This window comes from Amblyomma mixtum, chromosome 2, assembly GCF_055824585.1.
Source record: "Amblyomma mixtum isolate Tamu chromosome 2, ASM5582458v1, whole genome shotgun sequence".
Classification (NCBI taxonomy): Eukaryota; Metazoa; Arthropoda; class Arachnida; order Ixodida; family Ixodidae; genus Amblyomma; species Amblyomma mixtum.
Window position 1 is genome coordinate 245,559,579 of NC_143013.1, and position 20,018 is coordinate 245,579,596.

The following is a 20,018-nucleotide window of genomic DNA, read 5'->3' on the forward strand; positions in this document are numbered from 1 at the left end:
ACTCACTGTATTTCGAAGAACGAAAAGCGTACCTCGGAACCGCAATCGCCCATTTGGGGCTGTAATTGCTGGCTGCAATCAGTGAGGCCATACTAAATGCGAATACCGTTGTTCGCCACCGGTGGTACATTTACTTTTTATTTTCCTCACTCGGTCGGTAACGATACTGAGTCGCCGCTTACAGAACTGATGGGTTGAATGTGGCGCCATTGTTAATGTTATATTTTAACACAGAAGCAACGGACTCGGAAGGCTTAATGGCAAAATCTACGGAATGGGAAAGATATACCACACTTACTATGCGCGGACATGGAACCGCCTCATGGACAAAGAAATTATAGCAGTCTATATGTCCCCCCCGCCCTGTTCCTGTTTTATTAAAGTCGCGATTGCAAGCGTACTTGCCTGCTGTATGCTTCGGTTGCCCTCTGTGTCCGTTGAAATTATCGTTTCCGCCATATGCAGCGAGCTCGCAAGGGCGCTCAACAAATCTGTTCCCTGAAACGAAATAGAGACAAATGTGACGCAGAGAGTTGAAGTAATTGTAAAATAAAGCGTTGCTTTAAAGTGGAGGGGAACGGACTAAAAGATAACCGGTAGGTATGGAGAAAAACTGAACGGGGAAATAACAGATGCAATCTCAATGTTATTAATCCACTGAAAAAGTCACACATTCGACATGAAGAGAACGACGGAATCGTTCTACGATAGTTCAAAATTCCACGCCCTGTTGTTCCAAGCGAGGTCAGGCTTTCTTTGAACGCGAAACTACAAAAAGAAATTTAACGAAGGTGATGGCACATGTGTTGCGGATGTTAAGTCGACTTGGATAATTGTCTATGTGCGTTACGCGCAAAGCGTCACTGCGGTCGTTGCATGAAAGACATAGCTGATTAAAAAGGAAAAGAAAAAGATAGAGTCAAACTCAACGAATGCCAGATTTTCTTGCGTGGAATGGTGTCCTTACAAACACACTGTAGCTCCATATCGAAGTATGTATAAGTGTGTAACGCAACAAAGACACGGACAGACAGGACAGACACACAAAGCGCTCTCTTTGTGTGCGGCCTTCCTTTTGCGGGTCTTGGGTGCTGCAGTGCACGGAGCATTCAATTTGTTTGGCTCTTCAGCGCCCGTTGGTGGGTTGAACCACGTTGCCGCCTCCGGTGTAACCAAGCCAAACAATAAATAAACAAACAATTATAAGCATCCCCACGACTGGCATTCGAACCCGCGGTTCGCAGATAGATGAGCTTCGCTGGCTGCTGCACGACAGCACTAGGCTATCGCCGCAGCTATCACGCCGCGTGTTAAACTGCAAACCACTCTCGCGCTGTGCATTGGACATCATCTGTTCCTCAGGTAATACTCCAGTCGTATTAGTATATACATTCTCGCGTGCTGTGCATTGCACATCGTCGTCTTCTTCATTTAATGCTACTATGGAACTAATATCGTTGTCAGACGTGCCGACGACAGTGCAAAGCTAAACAGTGAGCCTGCAGGACCTCAGACACCAAAGAACAGTGCCTAAATGACGCATTGGTGAGAATCGTAATCGCCCTTTTATCAGTTTTCATCCTAAGCGGCGCCTCTTGGTTGACGTTCGTATTCCGCAGACGCGACTTCGACAAACGCCTTCCGCGACAGATACAACGTGGGCAGGGTACCCAGCTTGTTGGAAACATTTCCTCTGCTGCGAAAACTGTCATATATCAGATACAGACCGTGTGTGTGTGTATGCCCTATCTGTCTGTATCTCGGCTGCGCTTCATAAGTTAAAAGAAAGAATGTCAACCGTTTCGAAGAATTGGTATCCGGACTGTAACGAAGACACTATCTGCCATGGTTTTCAACCCGACTTTCAATGCTTTGGGCCATTCAAGTAGCGAGAGAAAACAACGAATGGAGGGTGTGCTGTTGAAGCGACACAGGTGAAAGAGAATGCTGATGTTCGGCATCGTGTGCAAAAAATAAGTTTAAGTTTACTGGCACAACATCCCATTGTGACGCTGGCTATGGGGGACGCCGTAGTGGAGGGCTCCGGATAACTTAGACTACCCGGTGCCCTCTAACGTTCTTATGGCATCGCAGTACACGGGCCTCTCGCATTCGTTTTGATCAAAATGCGACTGCCGCGGCCGAGATCGAACCAAACGTCTTTTGGGTCACCACCTCAGCAACATAACCCCCGAGCCACGCGAAGGCAAAAAAAAAAAAAGCGTTAGTAGCAAGAACTAATGGTAACACATAGATCTGTGTCATGTTCCGGATTCTCCAATTCGGCGCATGGCTACGGTAGTTGCGAGTTTCCCGGATGACGCGCCGTTCTCAAACCACGGAACTTTTTTGAAACTCTGTAAACGGCAGGTAGTTGACTTCTTCGGTCCGCAACAATGATGCCGTGGAAGATAGAGAAGTGCCGCATTGAAGAGGACGCTTGCAGGGTCTCCCTTAAAACTTCAATACTTAAATGAAATCGACATCAAGAGAAGTTGAGTCGAATGCTCGTCCTCCTTCGTAGACTCCACGTGAAAACCCATGGGCATATACTCTACCCGTATTGCAGTGAAATGTCAAAAATGTCAGCCATCGCTTGTCAGGCAGCTCCCCTTCTAACGCTCCGAGGGCGGCTTGCCTTGCCTAGTTTACTTCAAAAGGTTCGTGAAAAGCTTCAGTAAAGATGAATAAGTCGCAGCACGTGGTCAAGAAATAAACGGGGAAGACTTCCGCACTTAGGGAGAGAAAAACCTCCCGCTGGCATGAATGCGGCACCTTAAAAATGATAGGAGGAGGCGCGGCAAAAGTCGGCGTTGTCGTTTTATTCGTAAGCAGAAAGATATAGAATTTTTTATTTTACTTGTCAGCGTATCTTTCGAAACAGCACCTAAACTGCAGTTGAAATGTTTTTTTTTTTCACTTTTTTGTATAATGTAGTGGGCACATTTCTCCACTGGAGTAAATCAGGGGTTATAGAGAAGAAGTGTGGCAGTGGCGCCAGCTTTGGCCGTCCGTTTTTTTTTTTTTGCGGGGGGGGGGGGGGGGGGGGGGGGGGCGATGGGAGGGAGGGCGAAAACTACAAATTAGAATTGAAAGAAAGCGAAAGAAGGATGATATGTGGTACGACCCTCATTACAGCTATCATATATAACCCGTACTGCAGAATGACTGCCTGTGAATGAGAAAATCACCTTATTTTAAGCGTAATTTAATGCTTCCGGTAAAGATAGATGTTTTCCTGTATACAGAAGCACACAGCGTTAACTTGAGAAGTTGGGCAAGTTGATGCGTAATCATGGCGAACGAGTGCAAAATAGGTCCAGGCACAGGGACGGCCTTCTCCGTCTTTTTTTGCGCCCGTTAATCATCAAGAAAACATGTCTCATGAGCAGATTCGTGGAGAGGATCGAGAGTTTATTTCTGCGGACATCTTCTATTTCCGACTGGGGCGCTTCGCAAAATCCAGAGATAGGACAAGTGCACAGGCATCAAGTTTCCCAATCACTAGTGTATTACGTAAGCAGTGCTCCACGAGAAATCCGCCTCTCCACTGAAAAAGCGCAAGATAAAGTTACTTGCAACCTGATCGAGACACTGATTAGCTCCCCTGATTGACTAACAATGAGCGCAGCAATAAGTGCGTCAGGTTTCAAACGAGAAACTTCGTCCGTTTTGTTCACATTCGTGAAACCCGAAAAAGTTTTCGCCGCCCGAGGTTCGCGAGTGAATGTTGTTACAAAAGTGGCTGTCATGATACATGTACTGCTATGGCTCGCAGTTGGGAAAGGTAATTGTCATTATCACACATGTAACTGGCGCTTAAACGCAGACACGGACAGGACTTGCCTGCATCCTGTCCCACCTCTCTCTGTCCAGGTCTGTGTATATGCGCTAGTTAACACGTGTGCTTTATGTACTGCCCTCCACGGATAAAACAAAATATGAGACGTATTGATTGCCCGACCTTATTTTTCTTATTTTAACAATTATTTACACATTGTTGATTCCCAGGTTTTCTTTGTCTTGTATATTGTGTACCAAACATTACTCTTAATTAATTTTTATTGCGTTTTGTGGTTCTGGTAGGCACAAAACTTGATAAATTGGGCATACAAATAACGCCTGAGTACGCGTTTATATTTGCATCAAATAAGGGAAGGTTTCAGTAGTAATCTGCTCCGTCCATTTTGTATCTTCGCGTTTATTCTTCAAGAAAACTGCAGTTTTAAGCCTGATTTTCTAGGCATGGCTAAATAAGCTTCGCACAGAAAAGCAAAGCTGTTCCACAATTCTCCAGTCAGTTGTGTTAAAAGGCGGAGCACAGCAGCAATAACGACGATTTACTCCGCCGTATGAATTCGTAGCAAGCATTTCCTACAGCGTCAAGCACTCAACAACATAAAGCAATAAAAGTTTTATGCGGTAAGTGATAAAACCTAGCGCACGGTCATTGCCATAATGGCACCTCCTTATGCTTACTTAAGATTACTTTCCTGATGACTTGCCCAGGAGAAGAGAAGTCCCCTTATGAAAACATTGGTAAGCAGGCTTAGGCTCTCCTTCCAACCTTCGTTCACTTTTGTACAGTCCATAACGCCATCTACCTATCGTCTCTCTACCGCTCACCTGGCTATGTGACTCAAGAACGTGAACACCATAAAGAGGACCTTTTGCAGGCCAGTTTTACCATGTACGTCTTAGAAGAGCCTGCTGTTTAGCTTTTTCTGATAAACAAGCCCCGCAGTTGGACTCCGAAGCAGCTTTTCTCGGCACTGAAGTTTTCTAGGCTTTCCTTTGTTGAGTATGCACTCGCAGATGTGGTTCATCAGGCAGCGTGTAGGGTGATGATTTTGACTCTGGTTCATTGTCGTACAAACAGCTTTTCTTCCCAGCATTAATATGTGTCTCTTAGTGGCATCATCCTTGCACTTTTATTGGCAAACTGGAGCGTTCATCGGAATCTAGGAGAAGCCATACTGCTAGGCGGGTGCTGGTATGGTGGTTTTTTCTTCTTCATGACTGCAACAAGCCATGCGCACTGCATTTTGACTGTTCTATCTGAGCAGAGTCTTCTACTGGAAATTAAAAAAAATATCGCCGTACTCGAGGTTGTGCTATAACACAAATGTTATTTTCCGCACTGTTAAAAGTTCACCGAAATTGTTTATTTGTTATAGATCTACTGGACACCTACACTACCTCCAAGGAATTTTTGTAGGAGGGTGAACAAATACAGAGGACTTTTCTTAGAAACAAAATTCTTGCTGTGTATAGACTGTAAGTGAGAGCAGTAAAAAGACCAGGGTCCTAAGTCTTCACGACTTTTCATTACAACAAACCGTTCCACGAAACTCAGCCTCGCATTCGATGAACGGGAAGACTGATCCAATGCGTGTCCTTTTTTGTACGTTCGCCATTGTTCGCCCAGCCTGCATAGCAGTCCGTTTTTCTCATAAAAACTCAAAACTCTGCACAACACTGTCCGTAATACTCTAATTTGCTAAGTATGGGTGTCAAATTTCGGTGCTCGCCTTGGAAGCTGAGATTTTGTACTCTAGGCGTTCCAGGTTTCTATGCAAAATGAACTACTAACCATTCGGCAATGTGGGTTATCTGCCCGAAACATTGCGTCAAAAAAAGCACATGTCGCAACGCTGTGAAGCCATAGGCTCCACACGGACTGCCTGCATGCCGGCACTGTTTTTAGAGGAAAGACTGTGCGCTACTCAGTTCTAGCAAAGTACAGAGAAAACCCGCCCTGTGCAGTACTTCAGCACAGAAGTGGCGATGGTTCAGTTCTCTCAGGTAAGCTGAAAGGAAGGAACCCCAGACGAAGCAAGAGATTACGACGTGTTCGTGAGCACAGGCAAATTCCTCATTCGTGCTCTCAAAAGTGCAAAACTACACTGACTATGAATCATAAGGGGTGCGGGCTAAGTATGTTTTGTAATTTTTATTTACTTGCAGAAGCTACGGACACGAGAGAACGGCCAAGTGGCGTCTCGCGCACGAGGAGCTGAAGATCCATTACCTAACTCAACGACTACCAACAGACAATCAAAAGCTCCGAAGGAGCCATGCCAGCTACGATTTTTTCGGTAGAATTGGCGGACAGGAAAATGCGTCTTGGACTTCCGAGGAAAAATAACCCCTGAAATCTAATAAAGCGAACGCTGCAAAGCTGCCCTTATTTAGAATGTTTGCATATTTAGAACTCTTCTCTTTTGTCGCTTATGCGGCAGGCTATCAGCACACGGGTTATATTCCAATTTACTGAACGGAATGCTAAGCAAATAACGTATTTCAATGGTGACATGCGGGTATCATAGTGCACTGATGTGTGCCAAGCTCTTCTGGGACCGAGCTCGGGTGAAATGCACTAATGTGCGATGTAAAAGCTACTTGTAATCCTGTCTGCTTCCTCTATGTTAGTGAAAGCTCTCCACATGTACAAAAAAAAGTGTCATGGAGAAGACCTCCACAATAAACAAATGCCGCCGAATGTGCGTTGAAAGATAGAAACCCTAGCAACACATAGACAAGCTTTCTGCTTTTTCCTGACTAGGCATATGTGAAAGCGTTTTTGCACTAGGTGTTCCTGCGTTGGCGCGTTTGTTCGTAAATTGCCGCAAAAGCTTTTGGAGCTGAAAAACACTCATGAACATTCAATTTGAGAGTTATTTCAGATAGGAATTGGCGACCGTTTCCTGTTTTGGGTTATTTTTAGCATGGACAGCGGTCAGTGAATCAATCCTTGCTGAAAGAATTCTAGCGCATGTGGCGATAAGGAATTCTTTAAAAATGCTGCTAAGGGTGGCTTTTGAGTCAAAAGTTTGTTGCGGGAGTCTTTCGGTGCTTCGTTTAGTGCCTATTTCTTTGCTGCCTTAATGTTTTCTCAACACCTTAGTGTGAAAATCACCTTGTATGATTAAAAAGGCCAGTTTCATTTACTTTATAAAAGCCTTCGCAAATAGCCTGAAGCGCTTATCCTGTTCTCAACAAAGGAACCCGTGGGTCCTACTCATCATTGTTTTGTTTTCGCGCCTGTCTAAATTAACTAAAACAGTGGGTACTACAGAAAACTCTCAGTGACGAGCGTCAATGGAAATTTTTAGCGCTTTGGTGGCTCAATGCTGTCTGTGGCAGTTGCGTGCCAAGAGGTGGGCACTAGTTTCGCATGAAAGGGTGGTGAGTGTTCCCTGTGGAGAAAGACAATTTCATCACTCTCCTTGTGAGCAATATATGTAGAAAGGAAATGTAAATAAATGATATTTTGGATTTATGCGGGTCCCGCAGAAATCCAACGCAAAGTTAAACTGGCTGCGCTTGGGTGGATGTCAATGAGTAATTACTCCCTTATTACAAATCTACTCCACCTTGGGGAACTCCCCTAAAAACATTTGACCAACACTGTTCCCACTTCGAGTTATTGATCAATTCGCTCTCGCCCTACCATAAGCTTGCCGTCCCAGTTAGCTCAATTGGTAAAGCGACTGCTCCGGTGAAGCGGTGGTCCCGGGTTCGAACCGCAGACCAGGACGAATTTTTCTTTAACTCCGAAGTTTCTGAGAAAGCTGTGTAGCTTTCCTTTGTAGCCGTATGGCTGCGCTTAGGTGGATGTCAATGAGTAATTACTCCCTTATTACAAATCTACTCCACCTTGCGGGATTTCCCTAAAAACATTTGACTGAAACTGCCTAAAAGCAAATGCGCAGAGCAGGACATTGTAAACAATAACTTCCAGGCATTCAGAATGGTTTCATCCAAGCCTTGCGCCCGCTCCTTTCCTTTGAACTTCATACGGGATGTAACCTGACTCATATTCGAGAGTATCCACCCACTCCTCTCGTGCAACTCGGAAGCTGTCTGTCTTGAGCAGCACCAGCTGCCCACTGGACTTTGAGCTACTACACACCGAAGCGCACGTCGTTTTTACCCTGCAGAAATTGCCTAACTCTGTAAAAATGGTTTTATTGTACGTTTCCGTATCCCGTTCATTCACTCAGACTTCCTATGAACTATAAGGACCATGTGGGCGCAGACCGTTTGACTGATCGCGCAACGTAGCCGCCGCTGTGCGTGATCGATATTGTGTCCCTGAGCAACAACTCAATATTCCGATGCGATGCGGCACTGCCTAATTTCCACCCGCCTATTCAATGACATTCGCCAGACCTGCTTCTACGGTCGATATCCGCAGTACCCTGAGCAGGTTAGCCCCACAATAACTCGGTTTCCTCGTAGTAATTTCGGAAGAGCAACGAATTCGATTACTGATTACTGGGTTTCGCGATGTCTCCAATCTCCAGGAGTAGTAGTTTGATCTACGCGAATAACCAGTTAACGATCAGAATGTTATAACCTGTCTGGGAAACTTGGGAACCAACCACTTTCCTTCCTTCCTTCCTTCCTTCCTTCCTTCCTTCCTTCCTTCCTTCCTTCCTTCCTTCCTTCCTTCCTTCCTTCCTTCCTTCCTTCCTTCCTTCCTTCCTTCCTTCCTTCCTTTCTTCCTTTCTTTCTTTCTTTCTCTCTTTCTTTCTTTCTTTCTTTCTTTCTTTATTTTTGTCTCGTTCTTTTTGTCTTTCGTTCTTTTTTCTTTCTTCCTTTCCTTCTTTCCTTCTTTGCTTCTTTCTTTCTTTCTCTCGTTCTTTCTTTCTTTCTCTCTGTCTTTCTTTCTTTCTTCCTTTCTTCCTTTCTTTCTTTCTTTCTTCCTTTCTCTCTTTCTTTCTTCCTTTCTTTCTTTTTGTCTTTCGTTCTTTTTTCTTTCTTCCTTTTTTTTCTATCTTTCTTTCTTTCTCTCGTTCTTTCTTTCTTCCTTTCTTTCCTTCTTTCTTTCTTGCTTTCTTTCCTTCTATCTTTCTTTCTTTCTCTCTCTCTCTCCATTTCTTTCTTACTCATTTTCCTGTCGAAGTGTGATAGAGGGCCTTGTCAAAGTCGCCATTGGAAGCAGACATCTCTCGTCGTGCAGCAAACAGTAATGAAGCCCGTACTCAAACAAAGGAATAACAATTTAAGGACGTTTGGCTGAATAGAACGTGGAGAGAGGAGCAGTAGCTGATTCACCAGTTCCAAATCGACAGAATGAGGAATCAGTTTCAGTACATTTTGGATCGGTTATGATGACCGCTTCGTTATAGGAGAAATGTGCGAACGGGATCCGACAGCGTACTTGGCGCAGAATACCAAATCAGAGCATGCGTTGCCTTCTGTGGTACGTTCTCGCACACAGAGAGTGGTGCCCTCTATCCCCTGCGATTCTGCTTCGCTTACCGAGCGCAGACGAAACGATCTTTTTTGTATTTTGTTGAGAGATGCGTTTTCAGGGAGCGCGTCCAGCAGATACTTTTTTTTTGTCAAACTGCAGCAGATTTTCATGTTCTCGCCCTACTCATACTGAAACTTTTTGAGCGCGAAGCTTTGCTTCCGCCATGGCTGCATATGTCCGGCTGGCAACGCCAGTGATGTACCACATCAGCGGTCATCGCTTGATTATATTACTGCGGCGGCCACTATTCCGCGGAACGAGTTCCAGACCCGACGAAGAGGAAGTTAACGCGAAGCACTAGGCACAGGTTCCTTGGGAATGGGTGTTGCCAAATAGTGCACAGAAATATAGGATGGTGCTAGAATGAAAGGCAAACAGGGGCTGTGAACAAAACAAAACGTTTTACCTGCGCACTTTCAGCTGCATAATAAAACTGCCAGTTTTCACGTTTCTGGGAAAAAGGGTCCATTGAAATACATATTCATGAACATGTTGTAAAAGAATATCTCGCGGCAAAGTGTAAATGTACGGCATACGCAAACTCACATTTCATTTTGACGTGGCTGTACATTCCTTCAAATTATTTGTGCCAACATCCGTAAACGTGTTTTTTTCTTTATAATTACCACTCCTTCCGGTAACAAATCATTTCGGCTCGGTCTTACGTAAGTGGTCGTGGTATTACTTATGAACGCCTCAATGGAGCATTTGTTCTAGCTTTTCGGAGTTATAGAAAGTGCTTTCACCACAACCATTGTGCTGCGGTTGCCATTCACTGGCAAAGAGGTTAAAGAACAACAGAGAGTCGCCTTTGTTGATCCGTGTCCCCGTGAAACACAACCGAGAGGGGCTGTCCCGGAAAAGTCAGCGATGGCAAGCACCCTCTTAAGAAAGGGATGTTACAGAGTTCTTGAATGCCTAGCACTGACATTGATTGTGCCAACCAGACAGGCAAGCATCATTCAGCCTGTAAGAGCTGAAGATTCCTGTGAGATATTAGGCGGCACCTCGGACACACACCTGATATCAAACCAACTGCGTGAGGTGCTTTTTCAATGGGCGTCACATCAGTGGTTTCCACACAAATCCGTGGTTGTACAGTGTTCTTTGTTTGTCGCGGCTTCTGGAGCTGTTAAAGCATGAATCCTTACTAACTTCTTCGGTCTGTAGCCCTAATTAAGTAACTATGGTGATCATAATATAAATGTCAAATAAAAAAAGATACTGTACACGTCGATTTTTATTCGTCTAGGGTTCTTTTAATCCCTTACAAAAGTATTTTTGAAATTAACTGTTGGAGCAATATGCTTTCTAACAACATTTTATTCATCAGCCCCCCTCAGTTCGCATTTAGTGAAGTTAGATCGACAAGCATCGCACTTTGCGAGCACAAATAAAGGCCCGCTGAAATGCATTTCAATAAACGGAAATGACAGCTCGCCTGTATAACGACTTTTCCTGGCCATTCGACCGGACAAATTATTAACGCTACCCCTAAAAAATTGGCTTGGTGTAAATTACGAGGAACTCCGTTGCCGTTATCAACGTCACAATTGTGAAAATTGAAGGCAATGTATCAGAAAAGAAAAATATTTGCCGAACTACAAAACAGTATAAGCAATTGTGTATCAATGAAATTTCTCCGTACTCCTAATGTACATTTTTACAATGATTTATATATTACATTATAATAATTTTAAATAAACCAGGTATCACCTCGGTTCCAGAGTTATATTCTTATGCTGGTGACGCAGCCTTACTGCTTCACAGTCATAGTCGCGATTCACCAGAAAGTAAGAAAACTTGGAGCTATTCATAATCTTTGATGCGAATATTTGTTTACAATAAATAAAAGAAAGCAAAAGTTGTTCCCTTCACTGAAAGCTGTGAACAATTATGAGAAGTCTAATTAATTTAACCTTTGGTCGCACTGTAGAAGTCATTGATGCAATAAATAAACTTGGTGTACATTCCACAGAACTTAATGTAGGATACCCAAGGTAATTTTATTGTTTCCTGCATTTCAAGGACCGCTGGTATATAAACGAATTTTAAAAAAATTCGTTACTGCCTAGAAATAAATTACATATGTGTTAAAGCCAATGTAACTGCCGCATGTAAACTAATGGTTTCTAGCGCGGGGAACACCGCATTTAAAACCCAAGAAAAGCAATTTGTCTCAATGCAGGGATGGGGCCAAATGCACACACTAGAAGCATTTTCACGTACTCTCTGTGCATAGCCTGCACAATCTTTCACTTTAGAGAGAAGATATAGGCAAAAAGATGATAAGGACGTGGCTCTCAGTTGATTTATTTCAAAATTTTGTTTAAGGCAGTGCATATTCACTTCGCACACGCCTGCATGAAAAGTTCCTTTTCTGTGTAAAATCTTCAGCCATGAAATGTTAGAACAACTGCATCTATTCATGCTAAATTATCTCCTATAGCCGAATAGCGATACAGAAAGGAAGAGTGAATACGCACTGAGGACTTCTTTTTACTGATGGGTGCAAGCCATCTTCACTATGAATCGCAAAATCATCCGTTTTTTTTCTTTTCACCCTGTAGCAAAAGGTGTTACTTCTATCATGTGCAATGATTGTTATAATTGTTTGATTATGGTTATTACGATCTCTTTTGCTTTAACTTCAGCTTAGCTTACCATTAGTGCACACTAAAATTGCGTTTATTTGGATATACACATGTTGTATTTATCAGCTATGTACAGTTTACGCATAGTCCTCGTAAACGCTGTATTCCTTTAAAATGTGAACTAGATTTTCACCAAGTGATTTAGTTCTTTTATTTTTGTATGATCCTGTGCCGCCTTCAGGGAAATAAAATTTTTCTCCTTCTGCTGGGACTCAAAGGTGCAGCAAACATATCTGTAGTCCCGAGTGCATCTGACACTCTTTATCAGCATGCTCTGAGTGAAACGTCCTTGTGCATTTTAGTTTAGAGAACACAGTGAGCATGAATGTCGAGACCTTTTGCACAATTCATGCAGCAAAGAGTTTTATAAATATTTTTTTTCTTCAGCGCCATCCAAGCAACGCTTTATTCAGAAGGATAATTCTGTAATAAATTTCAACGTTTTCTACGGCACTCCTTATCGTAGTATTTCTCAACAAGAACTTTTGTGTTTCCCTTTTGGCCAATGAGGATGTACCCAATATGGCACTGACCACGCCTGCACTATTAGCAGCGTGTTGTAGTGAGCGCTTTCGCCGCTATGTTGGATGATACTTCTGTCCCACATTCATCGTACACCTGGCTCTCATTCAACTGCATAATGGCAGGCGGCGTAGTATATATAACGGGAGCTTTTTTCAAGCTTTTTTCCAAAATTTTTAATACTGTTTATGAGATAGAGAAGCTTTTTTAAAGAGCTGATTCTGAGTTTACTCCACAATTGTTAAATTTCTGTATGACAGTTGTCTTACTTAATCCCAACCGCGATTTCTTCTTACCAGCGTGCGATCCGAAACGGGCTATTCATGGTCATTTGATCCGCGTTTGAGCCATGCGTAGCCGTGTCTGTCATGGTATTCAACTCAGTGATATCACCACTCTGGGATTGCTTGCTCACCTTCATGTGGTGAAATTCCGGCTGCGTACCCGAGTGTGAAGCCGCAGATTCTTCAGCGGGGGCTTTTTAACCAGCCTTCCATTTAGGTAATGTAGTCGACGAAATCACTGAACCGCGAATGCTCTGCGGCACCTGGAGACCTGCATCCATGCCATGCTTCAGTGTTCTCCTCCGATATATATGGTCTACGCTCTGCCAGCAACAAACGCTTAGGAAGTTCCCGTCGGTGTGGGGTGCACAACCGTGAAAGGTACTGGCGTCACTGAGCCACTCAGAGGGAGTTCGTCAAGAAACTTCCGGTGGTAAGTATGGAAATTTTCGAATAACTGTTCAGTTATTAGCTGAAAGGGTCAGAAAATTGCGCACTGTTTTAAATAAAGCGTTTTGCGAGAACTTCGATGTTCGGGTGTTATAAGCAAGTTAGATTTCCCTTTTGCGATTCTCTTATCAAAATCAAAACTCAGCGATGGTGCAGTCGTGAACGAGCAGCCATAGGCAACTAACCCGAAAAATTGTTCGGACGAAGCTTAAACGTTGGTTGAGTGCTGCGATTCACCGATTAACAATCAAGTAGAGAATAGTTGCACAGTGATCGAATGTTCAGAGAGCATGCGACAGAATGTGCAATTTGTTTTGCGAGCAGAGGGGCAGGCGGGTTACGGTGATTAGTTCTCCTTCATGTATGTATTAAAACAAATCACCCTCGCTGTCCTGGAAAATTAGGCTAAAAAAAGACGACCAAAACTTATATCATGGTAAACAAATTAATTAATCAGCTATAGCAGGAATGACATCACAGAAGCTGTTCTTTTTTCTGTACAAAGAAGAGCTCTCCGAGTCATAGCTCACAGGTAGCGCATTTTGAAATATGTGCTTCGGTTCCAATGTTGCTCTCGTTACACTAAATTCTTCTAATTACGTTCCTATTCATCCAAACATCTTCCTGCTCAAATTTTCTTCTTCCAAACGCGAACGCCTGCACAGCGATGAAACGCTGAATAATGAGATGAGGCCATTGATGGAGTACCAGTCACGGCACTCTACAAAAGTTTTACTCACAGCGCCGTAAGGTGATGACAAAAGTGTGGGTATCTCGCTAGATGGAAGTGCAATATCATTGCTAGATTGCGCAGCTCTCTTTCCAGCCCAAGTTATGTGGAAGAAATCCTTATTGAGCGGCTGTTTACATAGACGAGGTGAAGGACACAAACTAAAACAAGCCAGCACGTTTCTTTCATGTAAAAATTACGTTTCACTATTTAAGGTCCAGTTTCTACATTCCTAGGACGCCCAGTTACATTTTTACTTCGCCAGTAACGTGTTTTTTTTGGGGGGCTCACTGTAGCAGAATTTAAATTTATGGTGTCTTCTACAAGAAACGAAACCAACAGCATGGAGGCAACACCATGTCTTCTGTCCAGTGTGATTCACGCAGTTCTACCATTTACTCATCAATAGCCCTGTTTTAGTGAAACTTTGGTGTCCTGTCATCGAGGAATAAAGGACCAGGTGTAAGGAGTTTAATTAGATTGATGCGCCGTAGAATATGTAGTTATGGGTGGTTATAAACTTTTAAAGCACTAAGGCTGCATAGATGCGAACGGAACCTTTCCATAGTGAAGATTAATTTATTGGTTTATTGGCACCGTTGATCCCCTGGCCCAAGCCCTCGGAGGACGGTGGGAGACTCACCCTTCGCCGCACCATAAAAGAGGTCTACCTTGAGCTCCGCCTCGACAAACGCCTTTACCCTCCCCCTCATCCATCACTCACGGTGCCGGAGTCTCGCCTTCTTCGGCACATTCAGATGAATGCAGTTATCACCCCGTCCCGCCTCTTCCTCTATCGCTATCGATCGGACCCTTCCTGTCCCAACTGCCCCTGTATCTATGCGGACCTGGCCCATTGCCTCTTCTATTGCCCGGCTGCTCAGCAGTCGGGTTCCTTCCCCCCACCCTCTCTATCCATCACCACCTGGCTCGACTGGCTTGGCGCTGAAGGGGAAGAAGAACAGCGGCTTCTGGTCGCCCAGGCGGTCGAAATGCTCGGCCTATAAATTTTGGTCGAATAAAAGTCTTTTACTACTTACTACTACTACTATTGGTTTAAAACAGAATAGATCGCCAAGTTGGTCCCAAGTATCCCAAGTAACGCGCTAGGCGCTGCGTCACCTCACTGCTTGCGATCCCAGCGTGACCAGCCTATTAAGAGCATCTTGTAGACCATCTATGAGTTATGTAGGAATTCAACCAATATGAATTCCGTACATAGTTTGCGACCAATTGATGTCTATCGACTGTCGTGTAGCCTTAGGCGTTAGCGGGTGTTTACTTTCCATCCTGTGCAGATAATTAAATCTGCCGTTGAAGGAAGTAGCGAGCTTTTCTACCTACTCACTCAATCGGCTACACTTCGCCTCCGCGGCGGCAGCCCTACTGCCCTCGAGCATTTGAAAGCGCAGAATGGGTACATTCATGATAATAACGCAGAAAGAAGTTTGCGAAATTCGCAGTCATCGCTTGAACACTAAGACTGCCGTGCTTGGTTAAAACTGAATATCTGCTCTGCAGCAAGACTCTAAATTAGTCTACTTTCCATCTTAACACTAACTACTTAATGCACTTCTTCCTTACAAGCTACCTGTTTTCTCATGAAATATTTCCTAATTCCAGACCTCAGCATGGTCACCATATCTCACCGTGCCGAGTTCGACACACAAGATAGAGTTTATATTGTTTGTTGGTCTCGCCATTTGGGCTCATCCATGTCCACTTTAGGTTCTGCCGTGCGCGGAAGAAGGCATTCACGGCCCACAAACTCTCCGCCCTCCTATTTCTGGAACCTGTTTCCGAAGTCGTCCATTACTAAATTTTACTGCCCTTGTGCTTTACTCATTGGCCATTTCATGCCATTGTAAAACCTTGCAACAAAAGAACTATAGCGCTACCAAGACGAGCATAAGAAAGGACCACACAGGGCTAGCGCTAGTCCTGTGTGTTCCTTTCTTGTGTTCGCCTTGGTTGCGCTATAGGTCTTTTGTTACAACATGCACCGTCTAGACCCATAAGAAGTTCTTTTAAAACCTTGCCACACCCTCCTCCTCGATTTGATGCGATGCTTGAGCCTGTACAGCCTTAAATTTGTATCTCTTATTAATATTAATTAGGTAACTCCGGCCGACTCGTTGAACGAGTCCTCTATGTTGCCTGTCTCTTTGTTGCCAGCTGTATCCTCATTGGTCAAGAACCCCGCACCAAGTTCTTGGCTCACCGCTAAACGACGGTAGCATTGTACGTGTCAACCCTTTGCATAGCATGCCAGGTGTTTCAGGGTCGACAACCTGTAATTTACAAACGTAGGGTTTTATAGGTAAAGGGTAGCTTTTGCGGCATAATAATAGCAGTTTTGGAGGGCGTCCAAAAAAACTACTCCAGTGATTACCTGAATTGTAATAGTTACCTTTTTAACTAACACCGTTAGGGACCTGATTGCGGTTAACTATTTGCAGCCGGCCTTTCTTCTAAAAACTATATCAGTTAATAAGAATTTCTAAAACGCGATTACCCTCACCAGTGTGGCTCAATAAATTTGTGCTATTTCAAGAGCGCGTTTGCGCGAGGGCACAAAGCGACGTCAATCAAATTGCAGCACTCCATCACGCAAGTACCACGCGACAATCGCTGCTCCACGAGAGCTGCAACACTCCACGCCACTTCGCTGACCCAAAGCGGGCAGGGCAGAGAATGTCAAGTTGTACGTGAGTGAGGGAGTGTCGCGCCTTTATTGACTTCGCTTTCCGCCCTCCCTCAAGCGCGTGGTTTTCGAATGGTCCGGGAAATGGCCCAATTTAGTCGAGCCACAGCGGCGAGGGCAACCGCGTTTTCAAAATTCTAGAAACTGATATGGCTATTAATAAAGGCCTGCTACAAATCTCCATTTACAATCAGGTGCTTATTGGCAATAGAGAGAAAACTAACAGTTAGAATTTAGGTAGTCACTTTACTATTCAACATGAATTACCTGTTTTTTATACTTCCGCCAGCATGGTATCATTACGGAGCAAAAAGGATTTTTTTTAGGTCAAAACCCTATCAAAACATTAGTGGCCGGCTTCCCCGCAACACCTGGTATGTATCGCGTCCTCATGATTTCGCTAAGCTATTTGAGAACCCATTTAACACCTGCAAATTTCTCAAACAGAACTGCCATGCTAAGTAAGGCTCACTAGAGAAGGCTCTAGAGTTCAGTTTTCAATGTCGATCTATCCCTTACGTAGTTATAGGAAAAGGCGGCTTGGAGGAACCGGCCCGCAAGCTGGCGAGCGCAGAAGCGTTATCATCGCTGATGCCTCTTCTCTCCGAAGGTTGGATACAAAGATACCAAATATTTTTCAGTAATCCTAATGGGACAGCGCTGTCAAGTATAATAATTAAGAATCACGTTCATGACCGCGTATACAAAGCACTTAGTAAATATGGCCGGAAAGCAATTCTGCAATGAAGAAATCTTCTGTACCAAACGTTTTTCGCGCCCCCATTTCGTTGCGCCCAGAACTGGTGATCCCCGCAAATCCTGCTTTACATCTCGGCTGTGTCATGCGCTCTTCGGCTTTTGCAATGCGCACTCTGCCTGATAATGCCGACCGGACTCCGGCGACGCCCACTGCGTCTTCCACCTTAGGGGTCCCACGGTTACGCACAATGGCCGGCGTCTTTCGACTTGACCCTTATACTTCGACTGGCTATTCGCTTATCACTAAATCAACTGCAACTGAGCGGCGTCGATCGAGAGCTCCACTCATACCCAAGTAAATCCCTTCATGACGAGACTGCGGATCTTTATGGACAACTGCATGGTCCGAAATACAAGACAGATTTGTTAGCTCCGAGTTCCGACTTTGTCCTGGGCGTTTTAGAGGACCTTTCAATGCAGTCGTGCAATACAGGCATGAGCCAGAGCTGTAGAAATCTGATATCTCAAGTCCAGCAAGCCTGCGGCGAGAACCAGACAAAAAACGTTGATTGAAAGTGAAAAGCAGGATGCAATTGAATGTAATTTCAAGGCACATAGGCTGAATAACCTTTTCCTGCAAGTGCAGCCGAAATCCATCCCCACTATTTTCCTGCAAGGACTAAATTCTGTCCAGGTTATCTTCTTTTTCCACCACCTCTTGCTCTTTTAATTTCACTGCTCTTACAAGATTCAGCGGAATACATGGATACCTTGTTGTATGCAATACCGGGCAATGCACCTATAGAAAGTGCGCTTAATAAGCCGCCTGTATGCTTTATTGCGGTTGCGGTGATTGACCTCATTGTCATCCAGGCAAGGAGGAGGAGGAAGAACATTTATTTCCGCCGAATATGGCGCGGCAGCCACCTCCGGGTCTGCATGCAGGCGTCCGGGGAGTTTTAAATTGTGGTGACGAAAACGTTGCCACGATGTGCGGAAGCAGAAGTGGTTCATCGTCAGCAGGCCGAGCCTTTGAAGAGATTTCTTTGTTCATAAAGTTAACAGAAGCTGGGTTGTAATGTAGTTCGTTTTAAGAAAAAGCAAATACGTAAGCTAGAAATGAATACCCTCTTTGCAGCATGGTAAGGTTTGGAAAGTTTCGGAGCAGAATGTCTTTCTGCAACAGGCTGAAGGCCGTAAAGAGCGACCACAATGCGTTATCAAAAGGTTGTCGCTATTACAAATATTTTACTCAAGAGGCATTCAGAACGCATTTAGGAACGTTTAAGCTTCCCTACAGCTTTGATCAGAAGCATTGTCCAACCTTGCAGCACATACACCTTTAAGTGAGGTAGATTTCACCCGGTACACATGTAAGATTTTTGCAACAGCAGAAAAGTGAATTTTTGTTGAATGGTGCTGGGAAATGTTGGTCAGATGGCAAACCGGGAATTCTAGACTTGTTTCCGGCATTGCCACTGTTGAAAAACCCTGGAGTGATGTTGTTGGTATGGAGAACCTGAATGAAAGATTTCTTCACGGCAAGGTCCGCTAACAAGAGTCAGCAATTCGCCAAGTGTCAGCTTAAGAATGATGGTGGTTGTGGAGGAAGGAAGGAATGTTATCGGTCGATGGTACTCAACATTCCGCCCATTCGCTCTCGGCTAGCGTAAGGATTGCACCCAAAGGAAGGAAAATTTGAGGTCATCTAGCACATTCCAAACGCGTCTGCTTAATTATAAGCCCGTGCCATTCACTCTATATAGTCGACAAAAGTTAAGAAGGTGAGCGGACGCCAAAATGCCTCAAAGTTAGGAAAACGACTATTCGTGAGAGACCATCTACTCTTTGCTCTAGTGAAACATCGCATACTTTGTGACGTGATGTCAACCTTTGAGGAAACTGTTGGAGATGGTCTCAGAGCTTAAATGAAAGGAAAGTAAAGGCAGTTTTCAGAAGGGTTTCTGAGGATGCAAATGTCTTTTATAATAACTGAGCCGTTTACAAAAGTAATGGTAAAGATGATTTTAATTTTCATCATATTTGCGCAATGAATGACGATGGCAGTTCTCCTCACAAATGGCAGGCAGTGTTAATTATATAAAGAAAATATCTTAAGGTTTTAATATTTTATTCGATTTCAAACGGATATTACATGCAGCTGATATGCTGATGCGATGTCACAGAAAAAAAAATAACGAACACTAGACATCAAAAGCCGCAACGTGCTTCGTGAAGTCTTTTTTCTCTCGAAACGAAGGAAAGAGCAAACCATCGCACGACAAAATACAATACTCGTGAGCCTCTGTGTCTATGGAGCGAAACATGGGCCCACCCACCGTTAACATGTGAGAGCTACCCATGCTGAAGGATCATAAACTGCCTTTAAAAAGTCCTAATCTTCCGAACGCTTTTTTCCGAACATGCGGCTCCGCCCCTGGAGAACACGCGGCTGTATTTAGAAACACTCCCCTGAGATCTATTGACAGCGTGGAGCCAGTGCTGGTTTCCTTTTTCATCACTCTTTTGCCGCCCTGCAGCCGTGTTTATTGCCTGCCTTTATGGGTATCGCCTTGCACAGCTGGGTGTTTGCCTTTGGTATGGCTATCCAAGCCCATAAACAGTTCTCATCGTTGGGCTCCAGTGTAGGACGGATGACGTAGCGACCATAGCTACCGCCATCACCTTTGTAGGAAGTCAGAAACGCACG